The sequence below is a fragment of the Mus caroli genome, unplaced genomic scaffold, assembly GCF_978045245.1.
Source record: "Mus caroli unplaced genomic scaffold, Mus_caroli_1 scaffold_10, whole genome shotgun sequence".
Taxonomy (NCBI): Eukaryota; Metazoa; Chordata; class Mammalia; order Rodentia; family Muridae; genus Mus; species Mus caroli.
In genome coordinates, this window is record NW_028227265.1 from 86,209,272 (window position 1) to 86,219,082 (window position 9,811).

The window sequence follows — 9,811 nt, forward strand, 5'->3', positions numbered from 1 at the left end:
CATTGGCTCTTCATTTTTCTCTGGCTGGAATTTTCTTTCTTTTTTTTTCTTTCTTTTTTTTTCTTCCTTTTTATTAGATATTTTCTTAAATTACATTTCAAATGCTATTCCCAAAGCCCCCTGTACCCTCCCCAACCCACCCACTCCTGCTTCCTGACCCTGGCATTCCCCTGTACTGGGGCATATGATCTTTGCAAGACCAAGGGTCCTCTCCTCCCATTGATGGATGACTAGGCCATCTTCTGCTACATATGCAGCTAGAGACACGAGCTCTGGAGGGTACATAGCATCAACACCATCTTTTGATTACTTCTAACAGAAAGGAACAAATTAAGAAATTTCACATTCTGATCATAGAACTGCATTTTAGTTATTTAGAGATAGAGACCTTTAAGTAGCTGGTAAAGCAGAAACAATTTATAAGTAATCATATTTTATCTCATGGGTAAATTTTACATAGAAGTACTTAGTCAAATAAGGACTTGCTTCCTATTTAACAGAAACTCTTAATTTCTCATCCTCTGATCATCCTCTTCTATCATACAGACTTAATATACTTGTATCTTATCTATCTATCTATCTATCTATCTATGTATCTATCTATCTATCTATCTATCTATATCTCTTTCTAAACATGAAGAACTGTCTAATTCTTCTCTGATAATTTATATTTATTTATTTAAAATATCTATTTTATTTTATTTTATTTTATTTTATGTGTATGAGTGTATGCCTGTGTGTGTATGTACGTGCACTGTGTGCACAAAAAAAGCCCACATAGGAAAGAAGAAGTGTAGGGTCCTCTGGAATTAGAGTTACAGATGTAGTGAGCCACTATGTGGGTGCTAGCAACAATACTTGGGTCCTCTGCAAGAGGGCTAAATGTTCTTAACCACCATGCCATCTCTCTAATCCCTTATTTCATTTTAATTAATTAATTTTTGTACGTGTGTGTGTGTGTGTGTGTGTGTGTGTGTGTGTGTGTGTGCATGCACAGAGATATGTGTTCATGCAAATGTGTGAACCTCGAGTTGTGATGTGCATGCATATTTAACCAAGGGCTCAACCTTGTGTTATATTTATGATTTCTCTCTAGTTTTGTAAAGCAGTCTCTCATTGGGTTGGAAGTTAATGGATAGTTTAGACTGTGTGGTCAGTGTACTCCAGAGAAGCCCTGGTCTATGCCCTAACCTACTCAGGAGATTACAAATCACACTATACAAGTGTTTACATGGCGAGAACTCAAGTACTAATGTTTGTGCAGCAGGTGCTTTATTGAACGAGCCATCTCCCCAGACTTCGTTTAGTAAAATAACAATAAATGAAAATTGCAAGATAGATGTTCATATAAGATGGTGGGCGAGAGAATGAAATGACCAGTGTTAATAAGAAATGCCCAGACACATGAGAGAAATATCACAAACGAGAGGAAGAAGTAAAACTTTCGTGTGGCATGTTCTCTTGAAAGAACTGAAAGTATAATGCTTACTGAGCAAATGTCTGTCTTGAACTTGAATAGACAAAGAGGAGTGATTTGAAATTATGCTTTTTTCCTTTAAAATGATAAAATGGAAATAATGATTCTTTGTCAAGAGTTGTTTTCAGTTAGAAAATGAATTGGCAGTATCATGAATCTTCTATATGCCATGATAAATTAAACTCAATTGTCTTAAACAATGATGAAAAATTGCTGTCTCAGAACTTTAGTGGAGACATGATCAAGCAGAGATAGTCAATATTACTAAAGACAGATTTTTTTCCCATCTCTTCTATCATCTACAGTATTTCTTCAATCCAAAGCAAGCCGTAGCTTTAATAGAACATGTTTCTGAAGGTAGTAAGATGGAAGACAATATGTAGCGTAAAGAAACAGTTATATAGTTATACCAAGTAGAAGGAAAGCTTTCTTGTTTGTTTTTTTGTTTTTGTATCTTCTAGCAGCATTCTTTGAAAACTAACTCAATGCCTTTCCAAAAAGCGAATATAAAATCTTTCTTCAATTTGCATTACTCAAAATTGTGTCCCATTGGTGGTAAGGGAAGGCAGTTGTCAGCATCTACAATGTAGACTTGCTTCATAGAAAAGGGGATATTTTTAGCTGCAGTGAATTTAAAATAAAAGAAGAAATGTTCCTGAGCAGTCCAGTAGTCAAATACATACCAGTAGAAGGTTTGATTCGGCATCAGATGGTGAAGATTGTTCTGAGTTTCCTGCCACCTCTGTGAACCCTTTCAGAAAGGGGAAGGTTTAGTGTCCAGGGTCACTCAGAGAAACGGGTCTGTCTACCTGAAACAAATAGGAAAATCAGCTTATCTAATTCTGGATAAGGAGTACAGTTTCTTTAAAGTTATTTTTTCCTCTTATTACTGCTTAGGTTTTTTTCTCTCTAAGTTCTTGCCTCGGGCACATATAACACAGACCCAAAAGTAGAACACAAACCAAACATTGGCAATACTCACAACATGGTCTTTCTAAATCCCTGAAAAATTTTCACATTATTTGTATTATTTTTTTATTCTGTTGAATGGAATTCAAAAAACATATAAATTTTCATCAAAATGTTTATGAATATTTTTTGTATATTTTAAACGTATAGCTAATACACATGTCTCATTTTCTTGTGGTCGGATGAAATTAAAATTCTGAATAGAAACTCAGCTATGAATTTTTATTATTTTAGCACCTGTGTTTCTAGTTTTCTAACCGTTCTTCAATATACTAAAGAGTATTTGTCAGTCTTCTGATAGCAAATAGCTGAAATACTTCTCATGGCAAAGTAATAGTAATTGCAAGGTTAAAATAATTGGATACCTTAGGCTGAGGAATCCAGGTGTTAAACTCAAGACCCCGTGCATATTAGGCAAGTCCACTACCACTGAAATACTGCCCATCTCCAAATACTCCCTGTTCAGTGAAGACTCTGAACTTGTCATTCGTTGCTACAAATGTAATCAAAGTGAATTTCTGTTACTATCACACATGTATGGTATATACATATATATGCTTATATATAAATATACTTACACACATGTATATGTGATTGGTGCTGGAAATGATTCCTTGAAAATCTTGAGTCTTCTCTTTGTAAACCTAGCTCTTTAAGTGACGTGCCTGATCATAGAAAGTGATCTTCCTATTCTATACCTCATTCTTCTACTCTGGCCTAAATGTGACTATCAGAGTTCATTAGTGAAATATCCTGTAATTGTATTGGACTGGAAAAATTGTTCTTTGTAACATCACAATGCATAATTCTGGGAAAAGAAGGTTGATCAATTATAGTTCTTTATTTTATTCCAACTCAATATACCTTTCTTCAAGCTATGGAAATACACTAATTATATTCACTATTTCCAAAGAGCCCCATTTTGCTCATTAACACTCTTTTATAGTTACACCATATTCATAACATAGGATGAATATGTTTTTTAGTACATAAAATAATCTTAGGAGTATTATTGGGTATCATTTTAATTTTAGATTAAATTAAAACCTTATTAGATGCGTCATGGCTTAGGTGTCAAACTGCCTTCCTTTTCAGCCTATGGCCTGAATGGAGTTAACAGCTTCCCAGGAGCTCACAGCAGTGGACTGGACACTGCTACAGGACAGGTATGTGCAACTGAAGGGCAGTGATACAAAAGGAAGTCATATTAGAAGAGATGCAATAGGATTAAGTGGAGTGTGCTACATAATTCTATTGGATAAGTACAACATAGAAAAGGATACTGCAGTCCATATGAAAAACAAGTTTGACAAGTACCACCTGGCATTGCATTGTAGGAAGGAGCTTCTGTAGTTATGTGACACATAAAACAAAATACTTCATCTACTTCTAGCTGGGTCAGGGAACCATTATTATGCTAATAAACAGGTAAAAACATAGACTGTGCAAACACCCAGAGATTCATCCTAAAACAAGGACTACATCCTAACTTTCACATACTAGAGGCTGAATCTTTAACCCTGCTAAGGGGAGCACCTCGATTTGAATCTTTTATGCTTCATCCTCCTTAGGAGCTTATGGTTATAAAATAATTACTAAAACAGCTTAAATTTCTACTTAGTAAAAAATTAATATCATATCACACCATGAATATATTATCTATAAATTTCATTGAGTTTCAACCAACATAAAATAAAGACATTCAATTTAAAGAGTCTCCAAAATGCAGGAAATTGCATTGATTTTATTTTTTCTTTAATTGACTAAATAAACTTTATAACCAAGCAAATTACACGGTTAAAAGCATTCATATAATACTTGATTGCTAGATCCTTATAGACATACTATTGGCCCCTAATGATTTTGACAATCTGTCAAAAAGGAAAGAAAACAGTCATTAGGATGTTACATTCCTTTTAAAATTTAGATTAGAATAATTTTGATGCTATAGAAGTAAGTGATTCAGTCCCAGAAGACAGTGTGCATGTATAATTTCAAATAATAGGCTATACTGCCTGGCTTGGTCTAATTAGTGTGGGAAGTACTATACAACAACTGGGTTTGTGAGGATAATTTTAAGTGACTGTAGAGATTGCAAAACATCATAAAATGATAAGATAGGAGACATTTTGGAATTGGGACAGCTGCTAGAGATGTGCAAGGAAATGTGAAGTGAGTATCACGAATGTATCAGATTTTACATATTCAATTAGACACACAAATGTATTTTTGCAAGTTAGACATCTGTCCATGATTTTTTAAACAGATACATTTGACAACACAACACCATGTACTAAAAACACATGAATTCCCTAATCAATTTGTCCTCTAAAACTTCATTGTAGGTTATATACATATACATGTGTGTATATATCTGTATATATACAAATGTACACATATGTATATATATATATGTATATGTATATATATGTATATGTATATATATGTACACATGTGTACACATATATTCACACATATATATGATTAATGAGATGCATGCATATATATATATATATATATATATATATATATATATATATGGATAGGATTTGCAGATCTGAAATAAAGTCCATGAGCCTCTGAACAAAGAATTCTCCACTGTCGCTTTGCCCACATAATGGCCTGTGTTCAATGCACTTTGCTGCCAGAAGTGGGGGTTACCTTGCTGCTCCCTATTCCTCTCTCCCACAGTTCCTTCTCTATTTTTCTCATGTGAAATTCTTTTCAACATTCATATTAATATATATAATATAGTTGTTAATATATACATTTATTAGTGTGAATTAAGTACTCTAGTATCTTATTCACAAATATTCATCATTTTATATCATCAGTTCCTATTATCTAATATATAGGAGAGACTCCAGCTACCTTAATCAGATCAGTCACTAGACTTTTATGTTCAGTATTCTTTATCCCTCATTTCATAATTGCTTTATCAGGATATTAGTACATTTATTTATTCACATTGTTTTCAACATTTCCATCAGATACTTTGTCTTTTCCTCATATAATATGTGGTGTATGACATTAAGTTAAAGGCAGAAGCTTACATTGGAAGGAATTATCAAATTCTGTTGAAGTAGACTTCATTGTAGGCAGAAGGAGAAGGCATGGAAAGTTGTTGCTCAATACCTTTTGGGGGTCACATTAAGGATGTATGTTTTCAGGGGCACTTGGTGCAAATGGTTAGTTTAGGTTTTCAAAGCTTATAGGTCATGCGTGTTCAATCTTTGGAATAGTTATCACATTTCTAAATTGGTATTACTTGTATATAGTCACGGATGTTTAAGTGCAAGTTGGCTTGAATAAATAATACATGTTACTCGTACCAACAAGAAAGCTGGGTGGAAGGGTTTCTAAAATATTTGTAAGCAGGAAAGGATACAAAGTTAGCCAATGAACAGTTCTGATTATTGCAGTCCAGACTCCTCCCTGGCACGGATGGCCTGGGTGGCTTTGTAGGAGAATCTTGAGGGTCTGCAGTATGTGACATTACCTGGCTTTCTTTTGTGCTGAGAGGAACCTTCTTGTATTTTATAAAATGAGCACACTGACCATGTTGACACTGACAGTCCCTACTCTGTCTGTCTATAAACATGATCTGTGTAGCCCTGCTATCTCCTAAACGTGCTGCCTATTCATAGCAACACATGAATTAGGTGGGCAGACTGCTCTGATTGCCACTATAGCTCATCTGAGAAAATTAGAGAAGCAATCAAGGGAGAGAGACACAGGGAAGAGCAAGGGGTACCTCAGCGTCTATGCAGTAGAATGCACTCAGATGGAGGCCATTATATGGGTAAAGATGCAGGGAAACATTATTTCTTAAAGGATTCTAAGAATCATGGGTCTTACCACAGTTTTGCAAATCCTATCTGTGATTTTTTTCCATCTGCAAATAAGATATGAACAAAACTGTGGGTATAACCTTCATAATCTGGGTTAGAAGAACACCAGACCATCCTACAACGTGAGGATTATGAAAGACATCATAAACAAGAGCACAAAGGGGTTCACGGATCCTAGTGGACACACCAGTGATAGAGCAAAAGGTTAAGAACTTTAAACATTTCTGCAGTCTTGAAAAAATAGGACATAGCTGTACAGAAAGAGGCTGTGTTGAGAAATAAGAGCCATACAAGCTAAATCGGACTTCTGAGAAATCAGAATATAAACAAGTGACTATCTACGAAGCTAATGATCACATTCATCAACAGAAAAATAAAAACTATTGTACAGAAATATTTTAGACTGCAAAATAAAAGAGCAAAAAGATCATATGAAGCAGGAGATGGGAGCAACGAGATATAAATTAGGCTGATCCAATAAAAGTCTAATTGAGCTTTTGAAAAGAGGCATTTGTGACAACTAAATGATGCCTTTTTTTCCAACGGTTAAATAAAAGTCCTCAGCCTAGCTTTACTGAGCTAACCTGGGTTGTAAAATCGTCTTTGCAGAAATTACTACAGTAGGGACATAGAAGAAAAATAAAAAGCTATGTAATCATCTTCAAGTATTAAAGCTTTCATGGTGCTATGACAAGACCCAAAACATTCGAAAACATAAAAGGAGAGGATACCAATATGGACTACTAAGGACACAGCAGACAGAAGATAACAAAGAAAGTTGCGCCTGAAATACTTCTAGGAGAATCTTAACAAATACAGACCTCAGGAGATTTTTTTAATTCGTTAGGAAGAGAACTAGTGATTTATATATATTATTTAGAGGAATAATAGTATCAATAGAAACACTGAATGAATCTTCATTTTAAGAAGAGAGATGGAGAAAAGAGCTAGGGTCAGGCCAAACCTCCTGTCTTATACACATAAATCAAGAGTTAAACTCTAAAGTTGATACAATGGGAAGAAGTCTATTATTTATAATTACAATAGCGATTACTAGAGAATTTAAAAGATAGCTCTAGAAAGTTGATTTGGATTTTTAAAAGAATTATAAAAAGTCTGCTACTTTTTCTGTTGTCTTTATTCATTTAAAAGAAACCCCACATATTGTTATAATACATACATGAACAAAATGCTCAATTATAAGGGTATGGAGTTAGAAAACATTTGTTTCATAGGTGGTCTTACAGTTTTAGCAGTATGCTCTTGAATACATTGCTAAGAGTACATGTAAAACATTTATCGTATTACTTTGTTAAACATGCATATTTTCGCATTTCTAAGAACACACAGGATCTAAAAATCATGTCTTATTAATGTACATTACAAATGCTTTTATGTGAAGAAGCAGATGGTAAATATTTTAGATTTTGGTGTTAATGAGGAAAAAATGAAGATTTACATATGTATATGCACAAAAAGGGAGAAATATTTTTACAAATTTTTATTTGCCCAAACTCAATATATAATATAGAAGTTAGCTACAATATTTGTTATACAGATCTGCTGAGAGAACTATTACTATATTACTTTACATGAGGAAGAGAAGAATGGTAAAATTGTGCTCAGTTGGGGTCCAAGTCAATGTATCCTGGCATCAATTCCATTGAAAATGTGCATCTGTGGAGACAAATTCATTTGTAGGCCATAAAAATTAAAAAGCAAGAGATGCACAAGCTTTAGCCCATACAAGGTTTAACCCATGGGTTTATAGTTTGCTGGCAATGGCTCAGTACAGTCTCCCTCCAGGTAGCTGGAACCTGAACTGAGATTCTACCTCTATTGATGGTCCAAATGTTCAAAATTTTCTCAGGTCATTGTAGAACAAATATGTTATTAAATGAAATAAAAATAAATCTGCAGTAAAAATGACAATATAAATATAGCACATACTTATTATTAAACTCAATAAGCATAAAATTAATCTTGTTAGGTTACTATGAGTGCTTCTAAACATCAATTTTCCATTTCATAGTTATCTCCTGGCAAAATGATGGCCAGGACTGACAGCTTGATAGTAAGTAGCTCATCCCATTTTCAAATCTGTGGGCATATTTTTCATCACCATGACTTCTTGTCTCCTCCAATTGAACCACATATGGGTTCATTTCCTCTACAGACCTAATTGGCAAGATTTCTGATCTAAGGTGGTAGAGAGAAATATCAAATACATCAACAGATTGTCTAGGACCTGTTCTCATATTTTACTTGTGAATTTGTTCATTTGGTAAACACCCTTGGAAAGAGCACCAATAAACAGATTAAGCCCGTTACCTAGTTTCATCAGGTCAAATCACATCTTTCTGAACATATTTTATAGAAGTCATCCTACAGAATTTGATGCTGTAAAATGGCATTTATTGTTAATGGCGTGACTTACTGATGGAACTCTAGTACATCATCCTCACAATTGCCTATTTCATATTTAACCAACACTCAGAGTTCAATTGCATAGAAATATGCTTTATTCTCTGCCGAAATGACTCAATTACTGTATTCAAAAGTTTCCACAAATGTTGCAGGTACTAATAGAATACATATTTAAATTCATATCCTGAAGTCACGCTCATGTAACTATGTTAGCTTAAAATGCAATAGTTAAAAAAATTCATTTTGGGTGGTATTATTCCCAAGTGCAAACTGTAAATTTCTTTGAAGAAGCGTCTTTTACATTTTTAAACACATTTTCCATCAGCTTTTGCTTTGTAAGAATAAAAGCAGAGCAGAGGTACAGCAGGCTCTTAATTAACTTAAGAGAAAGAAGTTAAAAGTGTTCCCTCTCTCTTTGTGGGTTACAGAACTACATTCTTGAGTGGGAAAAGAAAGATTTACAATATTTTCAACACAGCAACTTTTAATGAGATGCATCTGCCTTGTCTGGTGCAAGCATGCCTCCAGGGGTTCTGAGAACCAAGACAGAAGCATTTCTGGCTGTTCTACTTAATGGCTTACCAGAAAAGTTCCTATGAAGGGTTTTCAGTTTTAGGATTATCTTACGTTACTGTTTTGAGCTGTGAACACATCTTACTTGTGTACCTTTTGAGTCATACATACAACCAGAATCAACCAAGGGCTGCTCATGTCCACTTTCAACCTAAGTATGTGGAACCTATTTGGTGAGCTATTTTCTCCAAATTCCTTCTGTCCTTCATTAAAAAAATGTCTAAGATGACTATTGCAAAGTAAAATTCTGATCTATAATTCTTAAGATTCTAGTTTGTACTGGGCAGTGGTAGTGCATGCCTTTAATCCCAGCACTTGGGAGGCAGAATCATGTGGATTTCTGAGTTCAAGTCCAGCCTGGTCTACAGAGTGAGTTCCACAGAGTGAGTTCCAGGACAGCCAGGGCTATACAGAGAAATCCTGTCTCAAAACAAACAAACAAACAAACAAAAAATTGTAGTTTGCTCACAGGGCTGGGAAGATGACTCAGTCAGTATGTTTTTCCATGTAAGCA

The 9,811-nt window shown here is 34.5% G+C and overlaps 1 pseudogene; it reads left to right on the forward strand.

Moving 5' to 3' along the window:
* Positions 1-3,614: 3,614 nt before the first annotated feature.
* Positions 3,615-3,878, forward strand: LOC110300813 (dynein light chain 1, cytoplasmic pseudogene; annotated as a pseudogene).
* The last annotated feature ends 5,933 nt before the right edge of the window (positions 3,879-9,811 follow it).